Source organism: Lissotriton helveticus, chromosome 11 (genome assembly GCF_964261635.1).
Source record: "Lissotriton helveticus chromosome 11, aLisHel1.1, whole genome shotgun sequence".
NCBI lineage: Eukaryota > Metazoa > Chordata > Amphibia > Caudata > Salamandridae > Lissotriton > Lissotriton helveticus.
In genome coordinates, this window is record NC_136072.1 from 397985439 (window position 1) to 398000947 (window position 15509).

The following is a 15509-nucleotide window of genomic DNA, read 5'->3' on the forward strand; positions in this document are numbered from 1 at the left end:
TCGAATTCAACTTTTGTGTATATGATGCATTATAGTGAGGGATAGGAGCCCCATTTCATCTTGGCTTCCTGATAGAAAGCACCTGAGCGCTACTTGCTTCTTTCCTGTTAGTGGCTTTATGCTGCTTAACTCATCTGATGGTGGAGTGACATCTTAGGTAGACTCTAACCACTGACACCTTTCGCGCTTCCAACCTTTTGTTCTAAATGGTAAGTTAGGGATGCCATTTTAGAGTTAAAGCAGGGATAGAGAGAACTAAATACTTTTCTCCGACAAAGTGCCGATGCAGGAAACCTTCATTCTTGCTTTTTGATTACCTGGATAATATTCACAAAACGTATTGTCTTTTTCTACTGCACCGAGTGAATCTTTTCCAAAGATTTGGATTTCTCCTGTTCCCTCTGTATTTTTATATCCTCGTGCTGAGATTTGTAAATATACAGCTATTCATGAATTTTGTAATAAAATTTGACTAAACTTCATTTAATTGTCAGACTGGGTTAATGTGTAGCCATACTTGGTCACACTGTATATTTAATTAATTTACAAGATTTTGCTCTCCTTTACACTTTCATGCTGAAAAAAGGATCACCAAAGAAAGACTTCAGAGAATTACTGAGTAAATGGACCAAGGCCCTTTCACACCAAAGTATGTTAAATTTCCTGTTTCTTTAATATATGTCATGCTCTTGTTTCTTTTAACATAAACTACTGTTGCCCAACAGCAGAGCAAGCCTGTCAAACAGGTTTCATGGGAGCAGCCCTTTTTTATTTGAGTTTGATACATAGTCGAACACAAAAGACTGAGGGCAGCAGATGATGATCTGAGGATCCCACACCAAGGTAGGATTTTTTCTAAAAAATAATACTTGCAATAGGATGCATCCTTTCTGTCACTGAGCTTTTTCTTTGCAGAATGCTGCCAGTGCTTAGATTGTGAATGTGGTTGGCAGCAGTGGTGGATAATGGCACTTAAGTTGATTGACTGGCACATACAATGTATCACCAGACTAACCCAGAGTAAGAGAAAGAAAAGGACTAAAGGAGAAAAAATAGAGGGTAGAAAACAGAGAAACAATGTAAAAGGGATAAAGCGGGATGAAATAGAACTTGCAAGAGTGAGATCGATGCACTAATAGTACACAGTAGGAAGAGGCATAATGTGAAATCAAGATGAGGTAGCTTAGTATTCATGGGCACTGGCAGCTCCCAAGAAGAACTTTGGGCCCCTGCTTTTATTTTTTCACACATTAATCACAAACCACAGGTGAGGTGACCCTGTTTCATATCTTAGCTGCTGAGTTTCAACTCCTTAGATGCTTGTCTTTTTTCCATTATCCATACTAGAATGCACAAGGGGTGGCAGGTAACACTCAGTAGGTGGAGTAAGTGCAGGAATTGGAAAAACTTTACTCTAGGAACCCATACATTGGGAGTCAAGGTGTGGCAACAAAAAGAGAAAGGAGTCACAAGGGACGGTGTCATGAAAAGCAGTCTGGGAATCAACGTCCATATTTATTTTTGAAAAGCTCTGTCAGACAGAAATTGGCATGATGGAGAAACATGACAGTTAATCTGTTCTGGCTTAATTGCTCGAAAAGGCTGCATTTTAAAACATCTTATGGGGCTATGGCACCTTCTCCAGAGAGCTTTGTGTGCCCAGTACTCTCGGGAATAATAATGCTAATAATAATGGTTGTTAAAGCACTTGCTGGAGAGATCCGTGTTTTGTTCAGACCCAGTTTCGACTCAAAGTAGCCCAGCATGCGAATGCGTCTCCTGCAAAGCACGTTGTGTAGCATGTAAATAACTGGTAATTATGTTATGTAGATTTATAAATGAGTAAATAACAGACAGAACCCCGTTCTGGTATCAGGGAGTTTTCCTCTTCATTCCAGCACAGGGTGGAGTTTTATGGGTTAGAGCAATTTAAAGGCGACGAAAAGAAAACACTAGTCAACTACCAGAGAGAACGTTAAATATTGTTTTCAAAGATGTATGAAAAAAGGATTCTCCAGAGGGAAAATCCGTGGAGAAAAGAATCAAACGCATTTTGATTTGTAAGAGCAGCCATGCTTATACATGAAGATTGTACACGTTGAATCACAAAAGGCGTTCATTATGTTGCAAGAAAAAGCTTTTTTGTTTTTAGAAAATTGGAACTCTTGAATGTAATATCTGTATATCAATCAACGTGAATCTTAATGGAATTGGTTATACTTTTGGCGGAGTAAATGATATACGTAGATGCAAAAATCAGAAAACCATGTGAAGTAATGATCTGCGCAGCTTCTTCAAATATACATTTCGTCTAAACACTAAGCAGCTGATTTAGAGTTTGGCAGATGGGATATTCTGTTGTAAAGGTGAGGCATACTCCGTCCACTGTATTACACGTTCATTATATCCTTGTAGTAAAGAGGACGATACAATCGTCATGTTTGTGACAGAGTGACCCATTTGCCAAACTTTAAATCTGATCCCTAATTCCTTAACATAGCACATTTAGAACATTATGTATGTTCCGAAACTCTCAATAAAATAGTTAGTCTCACTAAGTGCTTTGACCCGGATTGACGACGTTTGGCATGCATAGTAAGTGGCAGAACATGTGCTCCTTTTGGCCTCCTGTTGCAAAATAGTCATTTTGAGATGTAAATCTCCCAACTGCACTGGATCAAGGCCAGACAATTTTTTTGTATTTTAAGGTGAATCGAAGGTGAACTTCAAAGACGCACTCACAGTAGAGGGCTGTGATCCACCCTCTTCTCACAGGACTCTCCTTGACTACGACTCTTCCCGTAAAGGTTTAAAGTTGTTCATGTACAGCATGTTGGCATATTGGAATTTGGCACTGGCCCTAAGAACACAGTTGTTTGATTACAGAAGCCTTGAACAAGCTGTAACTCGTCTTGTCTAATTCTCTGTGCATAGAACTGCGCTTGTAAACAAGCAGTGGTAGTGCATAAACAGTTTCCAGAGTTGGGGTGCTGTCATCAATATTACATCACTGAACTTTTAGAGACTGTTGAAAGTCCAAGTTTTGACAAAGGAAAAGTACATTTATTCCACACAATCTACTAAATACTATGCAATAAATTACAAACATTTACATCAGGCAAATAGAAATACCTTTAAGTGTCACCCTTTTATCACCTTCGACTCCTAGTGGGTCTTTAACCCATTAATCACAATGCCATCGCTCCTATGCCACATACAACATCACAAAGAAGGGCGCATCATTTTATTTAAGGCAAGTATACTATCTTTGCCAAGGGGTCACCACTTTAAAATTAAAGGCAGGCTATTGGATTTGTTAGGGTGTCTCCATATTAATAAGAGTAACCACATGTAATACTTCGATATTCTACCACCACTAAAATCAATTGGAACATTAATCGTATCCAAATGCAATCATATGTATATGCATGGGAGTGTTTGTCTTGTCATTAAAAGTGAAGAATTTGTTTTAAAAAAGCAACACTAAGCGGTCGATTCCAATTAGGGAAAAAATGCCCCGAATAGCCTTACGGAGCGTCTTTCCCATACAAATCGAACCCTGCAACGTCCCCCGTACGTACGACGAAGTATGTTTCGTACCAGGAGCTGGACTCCGTACGAATCATACAGAGACCATACGAATTGAATCCCTGTACGAATCTCCCTCGGAACCCTCTGTACGCGACATCCGTACGGTTCGGGCTGGTTTTTCCAACCCAGCAAGTACGATTCGTGTAGGGTACGCACCGTACAACGCTTTTTCTACGGGAGCCGAAAATGTCCGGAGAAGCAGAGTTTGCCTCGAAACAGGTAGGGAACGCCCCCCTCGGGTACGGTGCGTACACCCCATGATTGCAGGGGTACGCACCGTACCCCTGCAATCATGGGGTGTACGCACCATACCCCGTGGTCATGGGATGAACGCACTGTACCCCATGTTCCCTGGGTGTATGGTGCATACACCCTGCGATCGCGGGGTACGGTGCGTACACCCCAAGGTTGCAGGGGTACGCACCGTACCCCTGCGATCATGGGGTGTACGCACCATACGGTGTGTATGTGATTGTGTGCTTTTCCGTACGAATCGCCCTTATCTGATGTGGACCTTACGAATTGCGTCCTCATACCCCGGGTCATACTCGTTGGGTCATACGTCATGTTTGCGAGTCGTACGGTTCACGGTTTCAGCCTTGCAATACGTGCGGATCGCAATGATTTGGAGGGATCCACGAAATACGGATCGTACTATGCGACTCGGACGGACGGGTACGATTGTACGGAGAGGGCTCCGGATACGAATCGTACGGACGGATTTTTTCCAGGATCGGAATCGACCCCAATATGTGTTTTAGGGCCTGATTACAAATTTGGTGGTATAGGAGCGGGCGCCACGCTACCGCCCCTCTCCACCACCTCCTAAACTGCCAGCCCATTGCATTACAAGTTGTATTCCGGGCAGACGGTCCTGTGGTGGCGGGCCCATGCCATTGCCTTTCGAATTCTCATTGAAGAGCCTTAGAAAGGCAGCGTTATAGGCCCACTACAGTGCGTTCCAGAATGGCATGGGCTGTAAAGTCCATGCTGTGCTGGAACTGTGAGTGCATGCAGACAGGAGGGCAGCCCCATGTCCCCCCCTGCATGCATCTCTACACCCTGAAGGAACAGGGGGCCTTGTAGGGCCCCCTGATTTTCCTCACCGCCATCATTTTCATGGAGTGAGAAATGCCATAAGACTGCTAGTGGTGAGGAAACCCTTAACATGCTTGGCGGTGCTGCAGCAGACCACCAAGCCTCAATACAACATCACCAACAACAGAGATCGCCGATCCCTGGTGGTTTTGGCGGTCAGATGGAGGTCCGACTGCCCTATTTGAAATAAGGCAGTCAGACCGCTCGTGTAGTGGTCCCCAACCGCCACCACAAGTTAGTCAGTCGTATGGACTACCAAACTCTTATTTAGGCCCCGGCTTTTTCTTTCACCCTTCTTGGGCCACATAATCCAACCATGGGACCAACCACTAAGGGTCCCTGCACTCCTGGACCCAAAAACAAAATCTCCAGCTCTTGGAGTGTTTTGAAAATCAGCTACAATTTTCTCCGTGGGCATTACCTTGAGGCTGTTGGAAACATTGGACGACTTCCATTAACACCTTCTTTGGGGCTGTTGCCATCTTTGAAGACACCAAACAGTGATTCACTATCATTGGTTGTAACCCTGTCCCTCCCTGTGGCACCACAAGCATAAAACGGTATGCAAATGAGTCTGTGCAGGGCATTATGGGGTGCTCACTCAGCCAGAGGGGAGATGGTGGCTCCTGAGGCATAAAATAATATGGGAAGAGGACCTCAGGCACGTCTCTTCCACAATGGGCAACAATTAATCAAATTGGCACCATGGCACAATGAAGAAAAGTGTCAGTTAATCTGTTCTGGTTAAAAAGACTGCATTTTAAAGAATCCTACAGGGTTAAGGCAACTTCTGCAGAGAGCTTTGTGTGCCCAGTACGTCTCAGGGAATAATAACTGTAAGATCACTCTGATCATGAAAACACTTGCTGGCGAGATCTGTGCTTTGGTTAGTCTCATTCTTACCTTGAAGTAGCAAAGAGTGTGTGTCTCCTGCGAAGCACATCCGGTAGCATACAGATAACAGATAATTAAGTCATGTAGAAAGGTAAGTTGGTAAATTTACACTGCGACCAATTCAGCATACTTCGCATGGGCTATACGGGTCCCTGTTCTGTCTCAGTAGGTGCCGGGTCTGAGATCCGGCTCCTAGATCCGGCTGGTTTCCCCTTCACTCCAACACTGGGTGGAGCTTTATAGATTAAAGCGATATTCAGATGACGAAAAGAACATTTAGTCAACTTCTACAGTGTACTATAAAGCTCATTATTTCAAAGATGTAGAATCAAAAGGTTTTTCCACCGTAAAAAAAACGGTGGAGAAAAAGGAATATATGATGTTACCACGAATACAAGTTCCACGCATGGCAATACCACGCGAATTTTAGTTCGCAAGTGGCTTTACCACGCTGGAATTTGCAACGAAGGATCATACCACGCATTTTTACGTCCTAAACACAAACACAAATGCTAAAGATTATTTTCTTACCTGACACCTTCCTGTCTTTCACCAGCAGCCCGTACCTTCCATCCACCATCGAAACAAGCGTGAAAACACGTCTGCCAAAATTAAAAAAGGACTGCCGTAACGGCACGTCTTTGGGGGAGGCACTTTCCTTTTACCTCAGTGCTACTGAAGTGCGTTTTTTTTTTTAAATGTAATTAACCCGCTCTGGAGGAAGCCGTCGACGCCTGCTCAATTAATTTAGGTTTTTCTTTGTCTAATTATCGTAAGCACTGGGAAAGGGAGCCGAGCTCAGGGCAGTAAACTGACACTCTGACGCCGTGTGTGGCATCCTCGTTGGTACTGAAGTGCGTTTTTTTAAATTTAATTAACCCGTTCCTTTTTTTTTTTCGGGGGGGGAGACCCCCCCAGGCCCCCCCCAGCCCCTCCCCCAGCCGACCCCCGCCAACCCCCCAATCCCCCTAGCCAGTACGTATATGCGTGGCAAAGACTGTCGTTGAAGGCATACGCGTGGAAAAGACGTTTGCGAGGTAAGTGCCTCGTAGTAAACGTCACGCGTAGAAAAGCCTTCGTTGAAAATGATGTTTCCCGAGAAAAAGCATTCAGGTTTCTAAGAGCAGCCACACTTAAACTTGCAGATTTTACAGGTTGATTAACACGAGGCATTCGTTATGATTCAGGAAACACATTTTTGTTTTTAGAAAATCTGCCCTCTAAAATGGCATAACTGTATATTAATCAACCGGAATCTTAATCAAATTGTTTATACTTTTGGCGGAGAAAAGGAAATAAGTTCCAAAACGCATGTAAGGCTGTAAAGTAATGATCTGTGTACATTTAGGCTTACACACTAAGGCACTAAGGGCCTGATTTAGTGTTTGATGAATGAGATATTTCATCACAAAGGTGAAGCATATTCTGTTCACCTCATTATAAAGCATTATATACTAAGGCACTTGTAGTACAGCAGATGGTATATCCGTCACGTTAGAACATTTAGAACCTTCTGTATGTCACAATGTTATACATAAAATTGTTAATCTTACTTAGTGCATTGACCTGGATTCATGACGTTTGGTATGCATTGCAAGTTTCAACACATGCACTCCTTTTTAGGTTTCACCTGTGATAGCACATGCTCTCTCACTTGCGAAAGATATTGCTTACTAGAAGGGCTTGGAGCTGGCCCATTGCTTACTATTTGTGGGCTTCATTGTCACTTTCATTTGATTGACTCCTTTATTTATTGGGCAGCAGACACTGGCTTCACTTCCTCTTCTCATGCCTGGAGCAGGCGCCAAGTACTGATTGATTTCTTAATTATTGATTTCTTAATTAGTGTTCTTCCGTGCCCTGAGAGCACTCAGGGCACGGACATTTTACCAAGACCTCAAAAGCTGTAGTAACCCATACCCAAATAAGAGGGGTTTACTTGGCACGCCTTCCCCTACAAAATAAAGACAATTATATTTTTAAAATGTATACGATTATTCAGTTGTACAAGGCCAACACACAAAAGTGTATGATCTTTTTCAAACTACTTTTCAGTGTGAAAACGAGGGGCATATTTACAATGAAATGGAGCAGCGCGGCGCTGCAAGCAATTTTATCTGTGCTGAGCTGCGCCATTTGAAAAATGCAGGGATGCGCCCTATTTACAAGAATATGGTCACTCCTGTGTGCTTCCCTACAGTGGTGCACAAATAGCAGATGTGCGCCAACACAGGCACCCTTGTACCATGATGCAAGGATGCCAGCGTTGCAGGGAAGATTGTGTTTGTGCAGTAAGGGACAATTTCCTGCACAAAAATACTCACTAATGACTTTTTTCTTCTGCAGAATAGAGCACACATCGAAAGAGCAAAAAATGAGGAGAAATAAAAGTATTTCTCCTTGCTGTGCCACTTTAACGCCTCCCCTGGAAAGGCGTTAGTTTTTGGAACTGCCTCATATTTATGAATCCTTTTAAATCTGGGAGGCAGTGTCAAAAAGTCATGGGTGTTGATGGGGAACACCAACAGCAACACCCCTGACATGCCCCTTTGACACAGAGTAATGTGTGAAAGAGGGCCATATTTACAAGGTAATGTAAAGCCAAGCAAAGTGGCTCTGTGTGGCCTTGTAAATATGGGCTAGCATACAGCGTCACTGGAGCGTCAAAAATTTGATTCTCCGGTGAGTCTAGGGGCTTGTAAATATGCCCCTGATAGAGCAGGAATTTGTATCCTATTTGGGATACCTGTTATTAGTGAAATGTAACCACTTGTAGTAGGCACTCTCATAATATTCAGTGTTATTGATGTAACTAGATGGTAGAAAAAATGTGAATTAACTAACATGTCTTTGTGATTATACCATGATTCAATGTGAGTTTAACAAATGATTTATAGAATTGTAGTGACTGCATATAATGATGTGACACATTTACATAGGGTTTATTAGTGATGTGATGCACTGACACATTAAATGTATTTGAATTTTTATTATACTAATTATGTAGCTGCATGGGTGTACTAATGTAGTTTAGTAAAGAGTCTATTGAAAATGCAAGTGAAGAATGAAAATGTTCAATGTGAATAGCATGGTGCATTCATTGATTTGGCTTAGTCGTAAGCCTGAGTTTACAGTACTTTGGATGTTCCCATCTCCAAAATAATGCTTAAGTTCCAATGCACATTTTTCGAGTGTTATTTGTTCCTCATTCGTTGCTCTGCAGGTGTACTAGTGCTCCATTGATCAATAGTAGGGTAATGGTTTTCAAAGGATAGTTGAGGTGTAACAGTGTTGCAGTTAGCTTGGCCTCGTGAAGATAATGTGGAAAGAGGTGCATTCGCATGGGAGAAGGAGAAAAAACAATGGCCAGATTGTTGCAAGGGAGTGTACCTGTAGACGGCAGTGTGAGGAATTGACGTCACGGAAAATCCCGTGGCTTAGCCTACTGTGAAAAATATTGAGAAAAGGTTTATGGGGCATCTGTCGAATTCAACATTTGTGTATATGATGCATTATAGTGAGGGATAGGAGCCCCATTTCATCTTGGCTTCCTGATAGAAAGCACCTGAGTGCTACTTGCATCTTTCCTGTCAGTGGCTTTATGCTGCTTAACTCATCTGATGGTGGAGGGACTTCTTAGGTAGACTCTAACCACTGACACCTTTCGCGCTTCCAACCTTTTGTTCTAAATGGTAAGTTAGGGATGCCATTTTAGAGTTAAAGTAGGGATAGAGAGAACTAAATACTTTTCTCCGACAAAGTGCCGATGCAAGGAAACCTTCATTCTTGCTTTTTGATTACCTGGATAATATTCACAAAACGTATTGTCTTTTTCTACTGCACCGACTGAATCTTTTCCAAAGATTTGGATTTCTCCTGTTCCCTCTGTATTTTTATATCCTCGTGCTGAGATTTGTAAATATACAACTATTCATGAATTTTGTAATAAAATTTGAATAAACTTCATTTAATTGTCAGACTGGGTTAATATGTAGCCATACTTGGTCACACTGTATATTTAATTAATTTACAAGATTTTGCTCTCCTTTACACTTTTATGCTGAAAAAAGGGTCACCAAAGAAAGACTTCAGAGAATTAATGAGTAAATGGACCCAGGCCCTTTCACCCCTAAGTTCGTTAAATTTCCTGTTTCTTTAACCCCTTGGGCGCGGCAGCGATTCTGCTCCTGTCCGGCCATTTTAAAGAGTGGGCGGGATCATGACGGCCCCCAGCCGTCATCAGCACACGCCCACCGTGATGTATGATGGCCGTGGGCCGTCATCAGCATGGAAGGGGTTAATAAAGGTCATGCTCTTGTTTCTTTTAACATAAACAACTGTTGACTAAAAGCACATCAAGCCTGTCAAACAGGTTTCATGGGAGCAGCCCTTTTTTAATTGAGGTTGATACATAGTCGAACACAAAAAAACTGAGGGCAGCAGATGATGATCTGAGGATCCCACACCAAAGTAGGATTTTTTCTAAAAAATAGTACTTGCAATAGGATGCATCCTTTCTGTCACTGAGCTTTTTCTTTGCAGAATGGGGCCAGTGCTTAGATTGTGAATGTGGTTGGCAGCAGTGGTGGATAATGGCACTTAAGTTGATTGACTGGCACATACAATGTATCGCCAGACTAACCCAGAGCAAGAGAAAGAAAAGGACTAAAGGAGGAAAAAATAGAGGGTAGAAAACAGAGAAACAATGTAAAAGGGATAAAGCGGGAGGAAATAGAACTTGCAAGAGTGAGATCGATGCACTAATAGTACACAGTAGCAAGAAAGAGGCATAATGTGAAATGAAGATGAGGTAGCTTAGTATTCATGGGCACTGGCAGCTCCCAAGAAGAACTTTGGGCCCCTGCTTTTATTTTTTCACACATTAATCACAAACCACAGGTGAGGTGACCCTGTTTCATATCTTAGCTGCTGAGTTTCAACTCCTTAGATGCTTGTCTTTTTTCCATTATCCATACTAGAATGCACAAGGGGTGGCAGGTAACACTCAGTAGGTGGAGTGAGTGCAGGAATTGGAAACACTTTACTCTATGAACCCATACATTGGGAGTCAAGGTGTGGCAACAAAAAGAGAAAGGAGTCACAAGGGACGGTGTCATGAAAAGCAGTCTGGGAATCAACGTCCATATTTATTTTTGAAAAGCTCTGTCAGACAGAAATTGGCATGATGGAGAAACATGACAGTTAATCTGTTCTGGCTTAATTGCTCGAAAAGGCTGCATTTTAAAACATCTTCTGTGGCTATGGCACCTTCTGCAGGGAGCTTTGTGTGCCCAGTACTCTCGGGAATAATAATGCTAATAATAATGGTTGTTAAAGCACTTGCTGGAGAGATCCGTGTTTTATTCAGTCCCAGTTTCGACTCAAAGTAGCCCAGGGTGCGAATGCGTCTCCTGCAAAGCACGTTGTGTAGCATGCAAATAACTGGTCATTATGTTATGTAGATTGATAAATGAGTAAATTACACTGTGGCCAATTCAGCGTACTTCACTCAGGACAGACCAAACACCGTTCTGGTATCAGGGAGTTTCCCTCTTCATTCCAGCACAGGGTGGAGTTTCATGGGTTAAAGCAATTTACAGGCGACAAAAAGAAAACACTAGTCAACTACCAGAGAGAAAGTTAAAGCTCATTGTTTTCAAAGATGTAGGAAAAAGGGTTTCTCCAGAGGAAAAATCCGTGGAGAAAAGAATCAAGCGCATTTTGATTTGTAAGAGCAGCCATGCTTATACATGAAGATTGTACACGTTGAATCACAAAAGGCGTTCATTATGTTGCAAGAAAAAGCTTTTTTGTTTTTGGAAAATTGGCACTCTAGAATGTATATCTGTATATCAATTAACTTCAATCTTAATGGAATTGGTCATACTTTTGGCGAAGTAAATGATATATGTAGATCCAAAAATCAGAAAACCATGTGAAGTAATGATCTGCGCAGCTTCTTCGAATATACATTTCGTCTAAACACTAAGAACCTGATTTAGAGTTTGGCAGATGGGATATTCTGTCGTAAAGGTGACGCATACTCCGTCCACTGTATTACACGTGCATTATATCCTAAGGCACTTGTAGTAAAGAGCAGTGGCGTCACTAGGGTTGGTGTCACCCAGTGCGGGTAAAGGTGTCACCCCCTCACGACAGTAGGGAAAGACAGGCAGAGGGGTGTGTACGGGTACATGTGTGAGGGAAAGGGAGGAGTAGCGAAATGATTTGACACTGCCACTGCCTAACATTCCTACATTATTAAACAAAGATTACTTTAGACAGAGCTCCGAGCTCGAAGTTGCCTGCGCAGTTTGCCACTGTGTTCACGTTTCTTTTTCATCTGTTCACTTAACCCTGATGTGAAAACAGATTAGGATTTTAGCGGCTTTCACTTGTGTTTTAGCAGTTATTCATCAAAGGGATTTCCTCCTATAAAAATCCAATAATCGAGCAGATAGCCATCGCTGTGTGAGTGCAATCTAAAATAAACACTGCAGAGAGATACTGTAAAAGAAAGCAATGAAAACGATGCCTGATTTCGGCTGTAAACGCAGTGGATGCAAAATCATGACTGAACCCGAGTGCAATGGGTGGGGGGGGTGGGGGGGGTTGTTATAATAAAAAAAAAGTACCTTATGTGGCCTGATCCCGCTCCGCGCCACCTCAAGGCTCCTGACGGGTCCTGGGCTGCCGCGTTTTTTCGAAGTAGGCTTCAAGCAGCCTCTCCCTCCCCTGCGCCAATCACAACGCTGCAATAGCAGCGTTTTGATTGGCTAGAGACCGGGGGTTGCTGCATGAAGCAACCCCCGGTCTCAGCCCAGAAAACGGAACATGTGCTGCGCTACCCTGGGCCTGCTGCAGGCTGTCAGTCAACATGTTTCTTTGCATTTTCCGAGTACTGCTTCAGTATGTTCTTACAATTTTATTTTTGTTGGTATTTGTGTTTTGAAACGAGATCTTTCCTGGCATTAAGGAGGCATCGGAGACAGCAAGAAGCGCGCGGCGAACACTAATATCCTGCGTGTTTATTTTCACACTGAAGGACTCTGTGGGTCTATAGTCCAGGCTTGCAGCGTCAGTGAGCCGCAGCTGTGTTGTCCCACTAACCACGATCACCTGGGGTGACACCAATCACCTGGTGCGTGATTGGTGTCACCCCAGTTGATGGTGTCATCCGGTGCGGTCTGCACCCCCGCACCCCCCTAGTGACGCCACTGGTAAAGAGGACGATACATCCGTCATGTTTGTGACAGAGTGACCCATTTGCCGAACTTTAAATCTGATCCCTAATTCCTTAACATAGCACATTTAGAACATTCTGTATGTTCCAAAACTCTCAATAAAATAGTCAGTCTTACTAAGTGATTTGACCCGGATTGACGACGTTTGGCATGCATAGTAAGTGGCAGAACATATGCTCCTTTTGTCCTACTGTTGCAAACTAGTCGTTTTGAGATGTAAATCTTCCAACTGCACTGGATCAAGGCCAGACAAATTCTTTTGAACTTCAAAGACTCTCTCACAGTAGAGGGCTGTGATCCACCCTCTTTTCACAGGACTCTCCTTGACTACGACTCTTCCCGTAAAGGTTTAAAGTTGTTCATGTACAGCATGTTGGCATATTGGAATTTGACACTGGCCCTAAGAACCAAGTTGTTTGATTATGGAAGCCTTGAACAAGCTGTAACTCGTCTTGTCTAATTCTCTGTGCATAGAACTGCGCTTGTAAACAAGCAGTGGTGGTGCATAAACAGTTTCCAGAGTTGGGGTGCTGTCATCAATATTACATCACTGAACTCTTAGAGACTGTTAAAAGTCCAAGTTTTGACAAAGGAAAAGTAAATTTTTTCCACACAAACTACTAAATACTATGCATTATATTACAAACATTTACATCAGGCAAATAGGAATAACTTTATGTGTCACCCTTTTATCACCTTCCACTCCAAGTGGGTCTTTAACCCATTAATCACAATACCCTCGCTCCTATGCCACACACAACATCACAAAGAAGGGCTCATAATTTTATTTAAGGCAAGTATACTAGCTTTGCCAAGGGGTCACCACTTTAAAATTAATGTAATGTAATGTAAAGTACATTTGTATAGCGCTACTCCCACTCCAAGGAGCATCTTGGCGCTTGGTACCCACCCAGGTGGAATAGGTCAGTTAACTGATAGCAGCTCGATGGACACTACCCACTTTATACTAAGGCTTTACACGCGGCGTCAGTGAGAGAGAACACCCAGGTCTTCAGGACTTTCCTGAAGTGGCTTTCTGTTGAAATTTGCCGAAGCTGTAGTGGCAGTTTGTTCCATGCCCTGGAACCCAGGACAGCAAGGGATTTCCCACCCTTAGTGGCAAGTCTGAATTTTGGGGTTACTAGTAGGTTTTGATTTGAGGACCTCAGGCTCCGGGCAGGCCGATAGCATCTGAAACTATTTGAAAGATACCTGGGCCCTTGTGAATGAAAGGCTCTGAAGGTGATGACCAGGATTTTGAAAAGAATACGCTTGTGTATTGGTAACCAGTGGAGAGCGTTGAGTGTGGCCGAGGCAGATGACTTCCTGGGCCAGCCAAGGACCAGGCGAGCGGTTGCGTGCTGGACCATCTGCAGCCTGTGGAGCACAAATGTATTTGCTCCCGCATACAGGCTGTTGCAGTAGTCCAGTCTTGATGTTATGAGCGCAACCGCTACCGTTTTCCTTGCTGGCAATGGGAGGAGGTCAAAGAATTTCCCGAGGGTTCTGATGATGTGGAAGCAAGTGCCAGCCACGGCCACTGCTTGTTGCTTAAATGACAATAAGTCATCAAACCTAATGCCCAAATTACGGGCAGAGGAGATGGTATTAGGAGGGGCTTCGGCATCTTCGGGCCACCACTGTCTGGGTGAAAACAAATTTCGAGCACCAAACGGCAAGATTTCGGTTTTCCCCGAGTTACATTTGAGGTGGTTGCTCTTCATCCACTCAAATGTGGCAGTGAGGCAGTTTTTAAGGTTTTCTTCAGCTCCAGGCCGCTCCCTGTCAAGTACAAGGATGAGCTGCGTATCATCAGCGTATGATATGGCACCTTCTGCAGAGAGCTTTATGTGCCCAGTACTCTCGAGAATAATAATGCTAATAATAATGGTTGTTAAAGCACTTGCTGGAGAGATCCGTGTTTTGTTCAGACCCAGTTTCGACTCAGAGTAGCCCAGCTTGCGAATGCGTCTCCTGCTAAGCACGTTGTGTAGCATGCAAATAACTGGTAATTATGTTATGTAGATTGCTAAATGAGTAAATTACACTGTGGCTAATTCAGCTTACTTCACTGATGACAGACAGAACCCCGTTCTGGTATCAGGCAGTTTCCCTCTTCATTCCAGCACAGGGTGGAGTTTTATGGGTTAAAGCGATTTACAGGCGACGAAAAGAAAACACTAGTCAACTACCAGAGAGAACGTTAAAGCTCATTGTTTTCAAAGATGTAGGAAAAAGGGATTCTCCAGAGGAAAAATCCGTGGAGAAAAGAATCAAGCTCATTTTGATTTGTAAAAGAGCAGCCATGCTTATATATGATGATTGTACACGTTGAATCAAAAAAGGCGTTCATTATGTTGTAAGAAAAAGCTTTTTTGTTTTTAGAAAATTGGCGCTCTAGAATGTAATATCTGTATATCAATCATCTTGAATCTTAATGGAATTGGTTATACTTTTGGCGGAGTAAATGATATATGTAGATCCAAAAATCAGAAAATGTAAATGTAAATGTGTGTTGGACTTGTATAGCGCACAGCTGCCCGTAAGCGTCCCGGCGCTTGCTTAGGGAACCCGTCCTGGTATTCCCCTGTGAGAAACCCTGGCAGGGTGTCCACAAGGTGAAAGCCAGGCATCCCGCCGCGAGGGGCCGTAGTGGAGATTAAGCAAGCTATTGCCCAGAGT

The 15509-nt window shown here is 43.1% G+C and overlaps 1 protein-coding gene across 1 annotated transcript in view; it reads left to right on the forward strand.

Annotated features, from left to right (window-relative positions):
• Positions 1–795: 795 nt before the first annotated feature.
• Positions 796–15509, forward strand: part of LOC144791193 (alpha-1,4-N-acetylglucosaminyltransferase-like) — a 472405-nt gene continuing 457691 nt past the window's right edge. Inside the window, exon 1 of the mRNA XM_078665834.1 lies at positions 796–843. The gene's annotated coding sequence lies outside the window, so the exon portion shown is untranslated. The remainder of the gene's footprint in view (positions 844–15509) is intronic.